Source organism: Myotis myotis, unplaced genomic scaffold (genome assembly GCF_014108235.1).
Source record: "Myotis myotis isolate mMyoMyo1 unplaced genomic scaffold, mMyoMyo1.p scaffold_m19_p_18, whole genome shotgun sequence".
In the NCBI taxonomy this organism is placed as follows: domain Eukaryota; kingdom Metazoa; phylum Chordata; class Mammalia; order Chiroptera; family Vespertilionidae; genus Myotis; species Myotis myotis.
The window spans coordinates 27,562,554-27,578,657 of NW_023416322.1; the positions used below are offsets into that span (position 1 = coordinate 27,562,554).

The 16,104-nt window shown below is 57.8% G+C and overlaps 1 long non-coding RNA gene across 1 annotated transcript; it reads right to left on the reverse strand.

The window, feature by feature from the left end:
* Nucleotides 1-8,832: 8,832 nt before the first annotated feature.
* Nucleotides 8,833-14,114, reverse strand: LOC118673270. Its single transcript, XR_004973342.1, has 2 exons — nucleotides 10,707-14,114; nucleotides 8,833-10,596 (listed from the first exon to the last, which is right to left on the reverse strand). It is a non-coding gene; the product is annotated as an uncharacterized LOC118673270 (long non-coding RNA).
* Between the last annotated feature and the right edge of the window lie 1,990 nt (nucleotides 14,115-16,104).

Consider the following 16,104-nt stretch of genomic DNA (forward strand, 5'->3'; position numbering starts at 1 on the left):
TTCTTTCTCTCTAAAAAGAAAAAAAAAATCAATAAAAACTCTTTAAAAAATAATAAAAAGTCCTTCCTCTCATCTAATGGAACAATGCCTCCATGGAAAAATAATCTGAATCCTGGAATTTTTCTAAATAAACAAGCTTATGATAATATACATGATTCAATTCTAACAGCATGAAAGGGAACATATGTCTCCTTCCCATCCCTGTCTCCAGCCACTCACCTTCTGTCCCAAGAGGCAACCACTGGTTCCTGTGTCTTCCCTGAGATACTCCACAGACATTCAAGAATGTGTCTACCACCAGCTAGTGTTGCCCAGTGGTTGAGCATCAACCCATGAACCAAGAGGTCCCCCAATCACGGCACAGGCCCAGGTTGGGCTTGATCCCCGTTAGGGGGCATGCAGGAGGCAGCCGATCGATGTTTCTCTCTAATCAATGTTTATATCTCTCTATTCCTCTCCCTATTAAAAAAATTTTAAAAAAGAATGTGTCTACAATCCCACTTAAACATTGATCACAACTTTTTAGCTCTTCTAGACCAGGACTCCTAGCCTAAGGTCAGAGGTGCCTCAGGGGATCTCACATCTGCTGAAATTGCATGCAGAATGCTGGCTGGGCACCTGGGCCTGGCTTCCAAGAAGGAGGGTCACACTAAAGCCACCTGGTCTGCCCCAGCTCCTATTCTACAGAGGAAACGAGGCCAGGGAGGGGAAGGACTGTGTCCAGGGTCCTCAGCCTGGTGGACGCCTGTCAGGAGAAGACTCTCAGGCCCCCCAACCTATAAGCCAAAGAGCCCCAGGGTCCCCCACAAGGACAGTGTCTGGGAGGGCTGATTGAGGCCTAGGAAGCAGGCAGGAAGAGGATGCCATGGCATCCATGTGGCATACAGAAGGGGCTGGGCCCCAGGCCCTCCAGGCCCAGGGGAGTGTCTCTGAGGTTCCCAGGCCTCCTTTTAGGACCTTCCTGCTGCCCAGCCTGGCGAGGACCCACTTCCAACCCTCCTCACCACCACCCATCTCGGTCCCTGGGGACTAGAGGTGAATGGAGACCGGGTCTGGCCTGGGGTCAGCATGAGGGAAGTTGCCCAGGACGGCCTCCCCCCACGCCCAGTTTGGACTCCAGAGCCCGAGCATCCATCTGGCAGTAGTGACTGGGGCCAGCCCTCTGCCCCCACTAGTGGCCTCCTTCCTGGCTGGGAAGGGAGGCTCCTGGTGAAGGAGTTGGAGCATGCGCAGGAGGTGGGATAACCCACTGAGCACAGGAAAAGAGAGCAGGGCACCAGCAGACAGCAGGTGCAGGAGGAGCAACAGAGGGTGGACTGCCTTTTGGAAAGAAAAATACTGGGACCCAGGCAGGGGCAGTAGGGGTGGGGAGGGACCCTCCCTAGACAGGGACGCTGGGGAATGTGTGGGAATGTGCTCTCAGAGCCCTACTGAGCCTATGTAGATGAGACCTGTCTCTATGCAAATGAGACTGTCTGTATGCAGATGAGGAGAGGGCATTCTCTTTCAGAGTTACCATAGAGCCCACCTCCACCCCCTTCCCTTGGGGGCCCCAGCTGCAGGGCTAGTGGGAAGAGGCCAGGCCTGGGAGGGGCAACTGGCAATAGGTTAGACTTCAGGAAGGACTTAACAGAGGAAGATGGCCATATCTGGAGATGAAATGGAAACTGCTGGGAGAGTCAGGCAAAAAAAGATGGGGGGCCCTAACCGGTTTGGCTCAGTGGATAGAGCGTCGGCCTGTGGACTCAAGGGTCCCAGGTTCGGTTCCGGTCAAGGGCATGTACCTTGGTTGCTGGCACATCACCAGTGGGGGGCGTGCAGGAGGCAGCTGATCGATGTTTCTCTCTCATCGATGTTTCTAACTCTCTATCCCTCTTGCTTCCTCTCTGTAAAAAATCAATAAAATATATTTTTTTTATAAAAAGATGGGGGTAGACCATGAAAGAACATGTCACTCATAGGGAAACAGGAAGACTGACCAAAAGCTTTGGGAGGGAGCCAGGAATAAAAGGAACTTGGATTGAGAACCCACTTCATGCCAATTCCCCACTCAGAGCCTTCCACCTGCAGTCACACTGGATCCTGGAGATGACCTGTGAGGGCTTTCACAGGTGAGGCCCAGACAGGCTATCAGACACATCTAGGTCACATGGTTTGCAAATGGCGGGCCCTGTCGGACTCCCTGGCAGGCAGCCACAGCTCAGAACTTTCCTACTTCCTGGCACGCGGAGACCGGAGCAGCTCCTCCTGACCTGAAGGGAGGTGCGTGGGGGTGTTAGGGACTGGGGGGCAATGCCTGGGTGAGGGGTGTTGATACACTCCGAGGGGAGGTCTGGCTGCATCACACCCAGACAGGACCTGCCGAGGGCTGAGAATTGGCAGTGGGAGGTGGGACGGAGCTGTTGGTGATAGCTGAGTGGGTAGAAATTCTGAGGGGCACATCGGGGCTGGGAAGGATGCCAGGGATATTACTGCGGGGAAAACTGAGGCCCAGAGAGATTGGGAGGGCGACCTCCTCGCTCAGCAGATCCAAGTGCAAACTGGGCCTCAACCCAAGGCCCTGGGCCTCTGGCCCAGGCCCCCTTCCTGGGAGTGCAGAGCCTGGGAGTCAGGGTGTCTTTGAGAATGGCCTCTCCTCTTCCTCAGTGGCCCCAGCCCCCCCCCCCCCCCCCCCCCCGCCCCACGTCCAATGGTGCAGCCAAGGCCTTTGTGGGGAAACCATGGCGAAGAGAGGCCTCTTGTTGGCCCATTCATTGTGCCGGAGGCTCAACCATGCCAGGCCCCCAGTACCGGCTGGGCTCTCCTTCCTGGGGGTGCTAGCCAGCCAGCCCCCACAACAGCCACTGCTCATTCCCCAGCTCTGTCATTTCCTGGAGCCTCAGGGAGTTGGCCCTGGTCCCACTGAGGATGGCGGGAGCCCTGGTCCCCACTCCCCCACCCCCCTGCACCTCGCCTTTTACATGCTGGCACCAGAGTCGTGGGAATGCTGGACAGCAGCTGGGCACCGGTGCCCAGCTCTGCCCACCCCCATTCAGGCCGACCTCAGAGAGGGCAGAGGAACAGGCCGCTCCAAAAAAGCCCCTCCAGGATGGGGCCCTAGAAATCCTTAGCTCTAATTATGAATCCAGGGACAAACGAGACATTTGCAAGTCAATTAGTGAAAGAACTTTCCCAGGAAAGAGCCTCATCCCGGCTGGCTTCAGACAGGGCCACATACTGGGTCATCTTGTCCCTCCCCCTACCTCTGCCCTGCTCCGAGCTCAGGGACAGAGGCCCACCCAATGTTCTGCCAGCCCTATGTGGCCGAGCGTGTCCGCGGCCTGCCTGGGCAGGAAGGGCCAGGAGCAAGGCAGCACTCTGCTGAGGTCAGCTGGAGGTCATGGGGGGCTGCCACAGGAGACCGCCTGTCAGGGCCCTGACCTCAGTTCCACCTGCAACAGAACCTGGTGGCTCCTCCACAGAAATGCTTAGGCAGACAGCTGGCCTGGCCTGACAGGGTGGCCTGCGCGGACTGACAGAGAGATAGAAGCCACTATGAAAGAGCCGGGAAGACGCTTGCTTCCCAGAGAACACAGAGAAACCGGGGCAGGAGGAGGAGGGGGTGGGGGGAGAGAAATGGTCCCGCGTCTCAGCTCGTGCCCAGGCAGGGGCCACACAGCTGGCAGGGCTCAGCTTGACTATGGGAACTTCAGGTGGACCGGCTGCCATCTGTGCATGGACTTGTTCCTCCCAGGGCTGGGAGGCCTTTAGCTGGGAAAGGGGCTCTCGGCCGAGGGGACCCCTTAATTGGGGGAAGTGGGGGAGGGGCAGGGGCTGTTGGGGCAAAAGCCCTAGAGCCAGCCTCACCATCTGAAGGAGATTAAGGGATTGTAATTAAAACATGTTTGAGGGACTCTGAGCAGGTGGGTTGGGGCTGGTGCTAACGATCTAATTGCTGCCTTTATTTAGCCAGCGCTTTCGCCAGGGCCTGGCTGCTGGGCTTGGTAATAAGTGGGGGTGGCTTTTTCAAAGGAGGATGGCTGAGAGAGGCGGAGTTGAGGGCCCAGGAGCCAAAGTCTGTTTTATTTTTATTTTTTATTTCAGATACAATTTTAAATTGCATTTTACTTGAATTTCACAAAAGAAAAAGAAGTTGATGGAATTGCTGGATTCATATAAATATTTCCTCTAGACAAGAGATACTTCCCCTAAAGTATCCATTCAAGATAAAAAAAAGAAGAAAAGAAACAGAACATTAAAGGTCAAAGTCATTATGATTTTTCCCAAGGACATATTTTCATTTTTGTTTGTATAGAGTAAACCAACAGGAACAAGTGCTGTCCCCATCTGGGTGCCAGAACCTGAAATCAGGGCGTCCAGGGCTGTGCTCCCTCAGAGCTTCTGGGGGCTCCTGGGGCTCCTTGGCTCCTGGCCCCATCCCTTCAATCGCCCCTCTCTTCACGTGGCCGCCCCTCCACCCTCACGTGACTCCTCCTTCCTAACATAACCCCACACTGTGTTCACCTGCGCACTTCCGGCAGATCACGTGGCCCCGCCCCCGTTCACGCGCCCATTGCACAGGTGAAGCTACTGCGGCACAGAGAGGGCGAGTGGCTTCTTCCTTGGAGGGTGCACAGCAGTAAAAGGACGGACGGAGCTGGAAATGGACCCTGGGCCGCCCAGAGCCTCTGTCTCCTTGACCTGTGACCTCTGGGTAAGCGGCCATTTGCTCTGATGGGCTTCACCCTTCCCCTCACCCCCCCACCCACCTCCAGCAGACAGGGGGCCGGTCACGGGGGGATCACGGCACCAGTGCCTCCGGGCGGCTGCTCTCTTTGTCCCAAGGTCCCTCCCAGCTGGTAACCTTGGCAGAGTCCCCCTGCACTGGTGCGAGGGCCCTGCGTGGAGAACACCCCGCCTCCCCTCGCCGTCTGTGGCTTAGATTACAAAGTGCCATGACTTTCCCCGTCTGGCTTCCGCCGCCTGCCTCTCCTGGCAGATTTTGTTTTACCTCGAAATGAAATTGATTCGGGGTCTGCAAACCAGCAGACTGCCTGCATTCGCTCTGAGCCGTGGCTCTGCCCCGGCGCCTCCTGGTCCAAGTGCCCGATGCCCCCCAGCTCCGTGGCAGCATCGCTCATCCCCTGGGCCCCCATTCAGCACAGGCACCCTCAGCGCTCCCCTGCAGCCCCAGGGACCTGCTGAGCCCGGCCCGGCCGGTCACCAGTTCCCCAGGTCCTGCCTGCAGCCCCAGGTCCTCAAACCGGTGTGGTAGGGCCCTGAGAGTTGACCCCTTAGGCAGAGGGGTACAGATACCACTGGGCATTGCGCCCCCACACCCGGCCTCCCCTCTCCAGGAGGAAATGCCGAGAGCACCCAGTCTGTGCTGATGTCCTGCACCTGGAGGGCTCAGCCTGCGCAGTGCGGCCACCAGAGGGGACCGGTCTGCAGGGTGGTGGGCAGAACAGGCCTCCCAGGGCAGCTGGGTGCCCACCTGGCCCCAAAGCCATCCTTCAGCCTCCCCCTTGCCCCTGCTGAAGGGGAACCAGGTGTGGTTTCCGCCCAGCCCAGCTGCCTGCCTTGGGAGGCGGCAGAGGCTGTCGCCCTCTGCTGGCCAGTTCCTGTTACTGCAGGAAGTAAAGTCACCCTGCCACCCAGCCCGTGCCCACAGGGAGCCAGCCCAGCGCATCATTCCCATCCACAGGCCAGAACCAGGCCTCGGCGCTTCCCTCGGCTGGGGTGGAGCGGAGCTGGATTGGGAGTCAGGACGGTCTCTGCAGCTGATGTGTGTGGTCCCCATTTTCTCGAGCCCAGGAGCCTCCAGGGCCCTGGGAAGCCAAGGCAGGGCTGGGGCACACTGGAGTAATGGGAGGCCTGGAGAAGACTTTTGGGGGCCAGGAATGAGGAAAGAGAACACATAGGTCCTTAGAGGGGACATTGAGACGGGGGATGGCTAGGGTGTCCTCGGAATCATTGTAACAGCCAACATGCGTTGAAACTGGACTCTGTGTCGAGCATTGTATGAGACAGTTTATGCACTTACTTAACTCTCACAACCACACTGTGAAGCAGGTCTCCCTTGGGACTAGACTGAGGGGAGACACCTGTCTCCAGAGCAGGGCTCAGCCCCTCACTAAGCAGATGCCACAGGTCCCACTGACTCGGAGGAGCTCCTTTTGAGGAAGGGAATGGTGGACACACCCTCTCTAGACTCCGAAGACATGCAGGGTGTAGCCCAAAGGCCTCGGCCGGGGGAGTCCAGCCGCACCCGGCGGGTGCAGCCTCCTCTCCGCCTCCACACCCTCCGCCTTGGCTCATGCTGTCTTCTCCCCTGGGAGAACTGTCCCTCCACTCATCTGCTCTTCTGAGAGGCCCTCCTCTCCCTCTCCCTGGCTCCCGGAGCGAGTGCTGAGGGTGACCTGGGGACGCTGGTTGCCTCCGCGCCGTGAGAACTGCGTCGGGGAGGCCGAGGCAGGAAGAAGCTTCTACTGTATAGTGCACTTTTTGTGCCGGTAAAGTTTCGTGCCTTTGAAGTGAAGAAATTACTTATTCAGAAATAAATTTAATTTAAATATTAATTATTGCACCTTTTTAAAGGCTGGGGAAGGCCGAAACCGGTTTGGCTCAGTGGATAGAGCGTCGGCCTGCGGACTGAGGGGTCCCGGGTTCGATTCCGGTCAAGGGCATGTACCTGGGTTGCAGGCATGTCCCCAGTGGGAGATGTGCAGGAGGCAGCTGATCGATGTTTCTCTCTCATCAATGTTTCTAACTCTCTATCTCTCTCCCTTCCTCTCTGTAAAAAAATCAATAAAATATATTTAAAAAAAAAAAAAAAAGGCTGGGGAAGGACAGTGTTTAACCTCAAAGACCAGAGTCTGAGCCTGGCCCATGTGGTTGAACGTCGACCTATGAACCAGGAGGTCACAGTTTGATTCCTGGTCAGGGCACATGCTGGGGTGGTGGGCTCTATCCCTGGTAGGGGCGTGCAGGAGACGGCCAATCAATGACTCTCTCTCATCACGGATGTTTCTCTCTCTCTCTCCCTTTCCCTTCCTCTCTGAAATCAATAAAAGTATATATATAAAAAAACCAGAGCACGAGAGAACCTCTGAGACTCCCCATTTGAGAGGGAACAGTGGCATTTCAGTCCCTTCTCTCTACCTCCCCTTCCTTCACCCCGCTCCTGCCTCCTAGGCCAGCTGGGCCTGGTTGCTGTGCCCCACCCTCTGCCCAGGTCCTCCAAGAGCTTCACAAGATTGGCTGGAGAGCAGAAGCGCCCCGCCCCCTCCCTATCCAGGTGTGTGGGCAGAGCACCTGGATTCTCACTAGCCCTTGTGCACACGGGCGAGTAACCGATGCTCCCTGAGCCAGCATCTGGCCCTGTAAGGGGGACAGCGATGGCCTGGCTGCTGCCTTTCTACATCTGAGGGGTATGTGTAAGAGTTTACCTGGAGACCTTGGGGACTGCTGCCTGCCCTTCTCGGCCCAGCCCCACTGAGGGCCCTGCTGATCTGCTGAGTGTTCTCTTGCAGGCCCCGTCCCTCTCTGCACATCAGTGCCTCACCTGGGACACAGGTGCATCCCTGCCCTTCCTGTCTCTGTGTGGCCGAGCTGAGGCTGAGGACCTCTGATGGCCTGGTCTTGGCATTCTCGTCTGCAAAATGGGGACAGAAACAGTAGCTATATGCCAGGCTGTTGGAGAAATTAAATAAGATTATGGATGTGAAGTGCTTGGCACACATAGGCCTGGTGCTGGCTCATAGATGGTGGCCGCTGTTGTTGGAGTTGTTCAATGGAGGGACTCTGCAGAATGTGCTGGCCCAGGGCAGGCTCCTCATTACTGCTCCGGCCGCGGGAATAATGAGGCTGTGGTAATGGCTGCTCACACTCGCTGCCCCTCTGACAAAAGGACTTGGTGGCTGTGGATGGGCCCAACCAAGTGAGAAGGGAATGGTGCATAATGTGACTCTTCAGGGCTTAGCCCGGGGTTGGGGGTTGGGGTCTGGGAAGGACCCTCCAGCTGTGGCTCCAGGTGCTGAGGGGCCCCCCAGGCTAGGAACCCAAGCTGAGAGGCCACCTTTTTCCTGCTTCCAGGTGGTTCAGCCAAGAGCCTTCAAACACAAGCCCAGGTCACCGGAGCCGTTGCTAACACTTACTGAGCGCCTCCAAGTGCCAGGTGCTGCTCGGTGTGCTGGGGCACCAGCCTGTACAACAGACCCCAGGACCTCGGACCTCCTGAGGCCAGTGGGGAGACGAACCAGAACCCAAACAAACAAATAAAATACATCGAGTGTCGGATGGTGAGAACTGATCTGGAGAAAAAGAAACCACGAACAGGGACGTGGAGGCGGGGTCGAGCGAGGAACTGCAGTTTAAGGTGAGAGCTTAGGAAAAGCCAGGTTCTTTTTTCCAACTCTTTCTTGTAAACGTTTTTAAATAGATGCAAAAATGCTCGGTGTGTACAGTGGTTAGACCGTCAGTCCACACATCGAGGGTCCTGGGTTCAATTCCTGGTCAAGGGCACATACCTGGGTTGCAGGTTCTATCCCCAGCCCTGGTGGGGCATGTGCAGGAAGCAACCAATCGATGTGTCTCTGACATATTAAAGTCTCTCTCTCTCTCTTTCTCCCTCCCCGCCTCCCTCCCTTCCACTTTCTCTAAAAATCAATGGAAAAAATATTCTCTGGTTTGGATTAACCAAACAACAACAAAAAAATAAACAGACTAGTTTATGAAGCCGCACCTCTCAGTCATCTGGTGTCAACAACTTAACTGTCAATCTTGCTCAACCTGCACTTCCACCTGGAAAGGTTAAACTTGGTGCACAGGCAGACTAAATAGCCATCTCAGATGTTGAATAAAGAAAAATTGAATTTATTTAAGGAAAGGGGGGTGGGGGATGGGGATATCTAAAGGGAAGGGCTACACTGCACTGAGCCAAAGGTTATGGGGCCCATGATGGCAGCAAAAATAGACCTAGGACAGTGAAACAAGGAAGGGCATAGCCATAGAAGAAGCAACAGGGAAGTCTAGGCGGGCTGCTCTGGCTCACTGAGAAATCAGAGAAGGGGGCCGTGGAGACAGGTCCAGGGGTGAGCCCGGGAGGAGCTGCCGCTGCCCATTGCTCCCCGGGTTGCAACTTTCCTGGGGTCCCTTAGAGGTTGGGGGATCCATGCCTGTGAGGGAATGGCACTGGGTCCTTTGTCCCCAGCACACGTATCTCTCTTGCAGATGGAAATCTCAGGGGAGGGTCTTCATAGAATATTCATCAGCTTTCCAGGTGTGCTCGTTCAGCTTCCTGGTCTCCTGATTGGTCGGTGCCAGGGCAGGGGTCAGTCAGTACAGCTGGTGCTGAGGCCCACAGGGCATCACCTCTCTGGTTTTGCAGCTTTTCTGGGCCTGGAGCTGAAGCCTAGATGTTATCTTTAGGGGGGTAAAGATCAGGGATCCAAACAGCACGACCAGTGATAGGCTAGGTGAGGACAGGTTACCCTGTGGGCAAGCTTCTTGATTTCCCAGTTTTGCCCCTTGCTGGGCACCAGGGCTTTCTACCCTGGGGAGTGTCCTGGCTCTGCTCACGTCTGTCTGACCCACCTCCTGTGCTGTTTAGAAGCACATCTCAGACATCTCCTTCCAGGGAAGGCCTGATGCAAGCAAAGACCAAAGGAGACAAGGAAGCCAGCTGAGGAGGCCAGCCCTTCGGCGAATGGGGAGGTGAGCATCCCAGGTAGAGGGACGGCAAGTGCCAAAGCTTCGTGCCTGTTGTTTGAAAGACCGGGCTCTCATCTGGGCTCTCCCCTGCTGGCTGTGCAGCCTCACAGGAGCCTCTTCACCGCCCTGAAGCGCAGTTTTGCCATCTGTGAATTGGGGCCGATGCCTTATTCTAAAGGGCATGTGTAGGGTGGAGTGAGACCCCGGTGAGTGTTTCATAGAAGTGGAGGGACGCGCAGAGTCCACGTCCACTCGCAGGCAGGTCTGGCCTCAGAGACACTCGGTGAGTTGGTGGAGATGAGACAAGCCCCCTACGGTCTCCAAGGCTAGATGGAGGTTAGGAAGGGGGCCCGGGAGTGATTTCCTGTAGAAAGCTGTCCTTGAACTCAGTCTAGTAGCCATAGTGATGGGGAGGGTGTGGCTGTGTTTGCTGGCCCCCCCTCACTCCCCCCCCCCCCCCCCCCCCGTGGATGGGCCATGGGATCCCAGGCGGCCAGAGACAAGTGAAGGGCTGAAGGCTGAATGGCCAACTGTTCTCTGAGGAGGCTTGGCCCCCAATAAAGACCCTTATCACCAACTCCACCTCCCTCCCAGGGTGATTATCACCCAGAGGGGCCTTTCCTGGGGGACACAAAGAGACCCTCAATTCCCATCCTCTAGGCAGGATAATGGGCCATTCACACTGTGGGACCCCAGCCCACACCTGGACTCTCAGGCAGCCCCGCAGCCCCATTGTCCCAGGCCTGCCCAACAGGGGTGTCCCTGGCAGGGAGGCTCGCCCCCAGCTGGAGCACTCCTGGCCCTTCCCCCACCGCTCCCGCCGTCTGGACTCAGGGCTTGATTTGGGGGGAGGTCGGCCGCCATTCATCCCACAGTCCTTCACTGAATGTCTCTCCTCTTGAAGTCCTTACAGGGCAATGGGAAAATGGGAAGGAATAATTAGGAAAACCATTAGCGTCTCAAGGCCCATCTGAGAGGGATTAAGGGATTAAAGCCTTCCAACCCAAATCTCCTACTTTAAGGTTGTTGTAGGGGTTTTGTTTTCAGGACGTTTTTTCTCTTCTTTTTCCCTGGGTTAGGGAGACTAAAGTCTTGGTGGATCCTTCCTTCAAAAGCTGCAGATAAAAGTCAGGACATTGAAGTTCGGGTGGAGAAAAGTGAAAGCAGGCTTTTTTTTGGGGGGGGAGCCTTCCCAAGCTCTCCCGGGCCACCTTGGACCACTTCTGGGGCATGAGTGGATGGGGGAGGAGGTGCAGAGGCCAGGCTGGGCCCGAGGAAGCCCACACGGGCCTGCTGAGAGCCAACCGGCTCCTTTGGAGGGCCCAGCCCTGCTTGCCAGGCCACCTCCCAGCTCCTTCAAGTCCTAGCTGTGGCTCAGCGGCCTCTCTTGCTCCGATTAGGTCCAGCTGACACAAACTCGGACAAAGGACGACTTGCCGTTCATCCCGCTCTGGAGCCTGAGGGTGGAGGGCAGGGCACGGCGGGCAAGGGCACGGCTGTGGCAACAAAGCCTGGTGGGGCTCTCCTTGCTGGAACAACGCACAACCACTGGCTTCCGTTAGAACAGCTCCTTACAACACCCTGTGAGGGGCTGGGAATGAAAGGGTGAGGGCACCTGCAGAGGAGGCAGCCTCATCCGTCTGGAGGGATGAGGGACAGTCCCCTGGAAGATGTAAACTACATTTTATTGATTAAAGTACTCCGAAGGCCTGGCGCCTAGTAGGTCCTCAGTCACTGTGAGGTGCATGTTCCCCTTTTTACAGAGAGAGTTTCCCGGTCCCATAGGATGGTCCCCTACCCACTGGGAAAATTAAAATACGCCATCACCTGGCTGAAGTCCAGGGGGAACTGGAGGTGCCAAGAGCTCTGGGTGCTGGGAAGCAGAGATGTGCATTAGGGTGTCACCCCAGTTCTCCCCCTGAGTCTTCCTACGCTCCAGCCAACCTGCCCCCGGAGGTCCTGGGGAAGAAAGATGCCCTCATCGCTGGCTCACACTCCCCCTCCCGCCCCCCGCCTCCCTGCCACACACACTGGCATCCCTGGTTTCAGTTTGGGGTCCCCAGGAGTGAAGGCTGTCCCTCTACTTCTCCAGAAGATTCAGCTGAGTCCCCTTGAGCCTCTGTACCCACCCACCTGTGCCTGGAAGAGCCTGAGGCACGGGGGGCAGGCCTGGCAGGAGCAGCCTTCCCCAGGTGGAGGCAGGCAGACGTCACCGTCACCGTCACCCTCACCCTGGCGCCCGCTCCTGGCCAGTGGTGCCGGTGATAGGTGCTGGGGCTGCAGCCAGCTACTGCATTGATAATCGAATGTATTAATGGTCCTAATTGGCAACTGCCAGCAAGAAGCCCTGTGCTAATTCCAGCAATAATCGGGGCTTGCGGGGCGTGGCCAGGAAGGGTGGGTGCAGGATGGAGGGCTTGTAGACAGTGTATAGTGCAGGGCCCGGCCACGCCAGAGGCCAGCCTGAATGGCTGGAAATGGGAAGAAGGGGGACCCTACCCCCCCACCGGTTCCCACCAAGGGTGCCTTGACCCCCCCAGGCCACCTCAGATGGTGTTGGGACAAGATGAAATGTGAGGCTGGCAGGGAGGGGAGACCTCTGTCTGGGCCTCAGAGCCAGAACTCAGACAGCAGCCCGTGGGAGGAAGGCGAGTCTGTAAAAGTCCAAGTGCAATGAGCTAGAAGGGGATTGGGAACAAGCCCCACAGTGTCCGGAGCCGCATTCCTTGCTCTGAGGAGACGGAGATGGATGGTGCTGAGCTGGAAGGAGGGGACACTGGAGTGTGTGTATTGGGGGTGGGGTGGGGGGGCGGCAGTCTCTTCAACTGAGGATTCTCCTGCCAAGAAGGGCAGGGAAGGAAGCCCAAGTTTCAGAATCCAGACAATCCCCGGGCACAACAAAGCCACTTCCTCTCTCAGCCGCTGAGCAGACCCAGAGGGCCCTGCAGTACAGGCCAGAGAGAGAGAGGGAGGGGGGGCGGTGGGAGGGTGTGCTCTGGGGTTCAGGCAGGGGAGGCTCCAGCCCTGTGTGGATGTGGGTTTGTCTTCTTTCTGAGGTGGCTGTCAGGGATGCCTTTCCATGAAATCGGGGGTGTGGGGGGGGGGGCGGTCAGAATGCTTTGAAGCAGAGACCCAGCCAAGAGAGCAGCAGGGTGAGAAGCTGCAGGAGGACCCCTTCTGAAGGTGGGGAGTGGGCAGAGCACCACTGCTTCCCTGGCACCCCCGCCCACCCCAAGTCCCCTGGCCTGCCTTTATTTAATAGTCTCCCACATGCTCTCCCAAGCAGCCAGGCTCTACTGCCCCCCCTTCCACCCCATTTCACCCCCCTGCCCCAAGATGGATGATTGCACCTGGATCCTCATCAGGGAGGAGAAAAGGAGGAAGGGCTCTACTCCGTGGAAGGCTGGGCCAGCCCCAACATGAATAGGCTCATGGGTAGCTAGGACCCTGCCTCTAGGAAGACTGCCGGCCCTGCCAGCGTCTTCTCCCTCCTCCTCACTCAGCCCCTCCTGCCACCTGGGGCTGAAGACCTGAGCTCCCTGAGACAGTTCTCAGGTTGGTGTTGCCCTGGTTGGTTTTGTCCCCTAAACCATGATGAGTTCGAGAAGCATCACTGCACCGTCTCCGAACAGCATTTCCCCCGAGTGGCCTCCGCCCTTGACCTAAGCCTTCACGGGCATTTAGAAAAGAGGGACCCGGGTCCTGCACTTGCTGGGTCTCAAGCCCAGTTACTGGGGCTCAGCCTGCACCCTGTTCCGTCCAAAAGCAGGGCGGCTCCCAGCTAAAAGGGACCCTGCTCTCAGCACAGGGTGCCCCTCCCGCTGGCCGGGTCGTCTCCAATCGCACCTGCTGGGTGCGCACAGGCTCCTGGGCTGGGGTGGGTAAAGGGGCTCGCCGCTTTCACTCATGGGAGGGGGCTTTCTGTGGCAACACCGCCCCCCCCCCCCCCCCCCACATCATTGGATACGTTCAGTTCATTTCAGTCCGGCCATGGCTGCTTTTCTCCCAGTAAAACGTGCGGTTCCTTAACTGGTGGTGGACAGCAGAGGGAGGCAGGCGGGAAGGCCTGGACTAGTCTTGGGCTCCGAGTAAGAGAGGATCCCTGGGCATCTGAACAGTAACAGCCCACTCTGGGTGTTTCCCTTAGGGTTCTGGAAGGGACCTGACTCCAGGGACCTGTGAGATTCCAGAGATTGAGGAGGGGCGTGGTCAACAGGTAGGGAGGGTGGGAAGAGCACCAAGTACGGACCAGGTTGAACGTCCAAGAGACAGAGCCTCAGCGGAAGGACCGCTTGGGCCAGTGGTGGGCAAACTCGTTAGCCACCAGAGCCAAATATCAACAGGACAACGACTGGAATTTCTTTTGAGAGCCAAATTTTTTAAACTTAAACTATATAGGTAGGTACATTGTTATTAACTTGATTAGGGTACTCCTAAGGCTTAGGAAGAGCCACACTCAAGGGGCCAAAGAGCTGCATGTGGCTCGCGAGCCGCAGTTTGCCGACCACTGGCTTGGGCAGGTTACTGAGTGTGTGTGGGAGGGTTAAGCTGGGGGCCCCCCGGGTCTGACCCCTCCTTGGGGAGAGGTTAGGCACAGCGCGGACAGGTGACCAGCCCTCCTTGGCCCCACGGCCTGGTTTGAGTCCCCTTCTGCCTTCATCCCGGGGCTGGCGTGGGGCTGGCGTGGGGGACCGGCGATCAGACGGCCACAGACAATGGCGCTCTGTCCGGGCGGGCAGGCGGGCGGGCGGGCGCCCGGCGGCAGCTCATCCCTATGCAGTGACCGACTCCCCCATCCCGCCCCTTTCAGGGGCCGAGGGAATTCTCACAGGCTGTTGGCATTTGCATAGCCGGCTCGCCGCCCGCCCGAGACATTGGCTCGCATTGTTCCCCGCGGTTCCCGGTGGCGGGCGCATGGGCCAGGGCTCTGGGCGGCGGACGGCAGACAAAGGAGAGGGCGCAGAGCCGGGAGGCGGCGGGCTGGGCGATCCTGACGGTGGGAGAGAAATATCGAGTTGAGGTGGGGGGTCGCGGCTGCCCGGTTTGTCTGCCCCTGGACCGCTACCACCCCCCCAGTTTGGACACCCAGGCCGCGTCTAATTCCTACCCCCGCTGGGGCAGCTGCGTGCCGTGATGTGAATCCCAATGAGGGGGAGGGGGTCAGGTCCCAGGCCTCCTTTCCCAGGCCGCCTGGGCTCAGAGCCGGGTCCTCCAGAGGTCACCGGGCTGCTCCCAGCTCCTGGCCAAGGGGGACCTGGCCACACAGGCACAGAAGCACCCTGAAGCCCTGGGGGCCCTTGGGTCTCCCACCCAGAGCTCTGGGCAGATACTGTCACCCACCCACACTTGTGCCAAGAGGGAACAGTGGCCACTTCCGGAAACCCTGCTCCCGATCCTCTGGCTCTGCTGGCTCGGCACTGAGGACCTCCGGGCAGCCTGCCTCCAGCGGTAGGGCCCTGGGAGATGCTCAGGGGCCAGTGTCCTGGTCCATCGCTGTCCCAGAGCTCAGGCATTGGTGCCGGACAGAGTTCATGAGTGGGCAAGTGTCTGGTGGCCCTGCATTGAGAGGAATAATGGTGGTGATCAGAGGGGCTGTCCCTGACCGGCAGAGGCCGCATTGTCCTGAGGGGGCGAGGAAGGAGCCCCTGGCCCCCGGCCCTGACATCTTCTTGACCTGCTCATTGTCACCCTGTTGACCCAGCCTGAATGGATGGGCCACCATGTGGGGGAGCCACAGTGCTAAGTCAGAGACTACAGGGGAGACGGAGGAGGTGGGTCCTGGCTCAGCCGAGGGCTCCAAGGTTGGTCCCGTCTTTCCTGCCCGCTGAGCTCCCTGCACGATGGGGAAGATGGCCCCCCACCCAGACCACCAGTGATGGCTCAGGCCAACTAAACAGAACAACCTATGGGTGGCCCACCAAGGTGCTAGTCCTTAGAAGCAAAACTGGGGAAGGGAGGGAGGGAAACGCAGAGAGGAAAACCAAGGGCCTGTTTTAGGAGAGTTCACCTCCAGACAGAGGGCCCTGGTCACATCTTCCAGCCACAGGAGGACTCGTGGGAGTGAGAGCTTGGAACTGCCGGCTGCAGGAGATGCAGGGCCATGGTATGTGGGACAGCAGGCACTGTCCTTCCCCAGGGGCCTCTTGGAGGGCCGTCGGGGACCTGTGGCCTTTTCCTCTGGAAGCTGGCGGATAACTGCTCTCCACCAGAGAGGGCTTGGTTGTCCCTTCTCCAGGAAGCCTCCTGGATGGAGATGAGAGCAGTGGCCAGCCTTTGTTTCAGACCTGGAGAATTAGTTGTGGCCAAGGAGGAACCGGCAGTGTAGGTCAAGCAAATGTAGGTGTCGTGAATAAATGAATATTCAGAGCTTTCCCCACCCAGAATGAGCTGGGGCAGGGAGGGGTCTCATCCTAT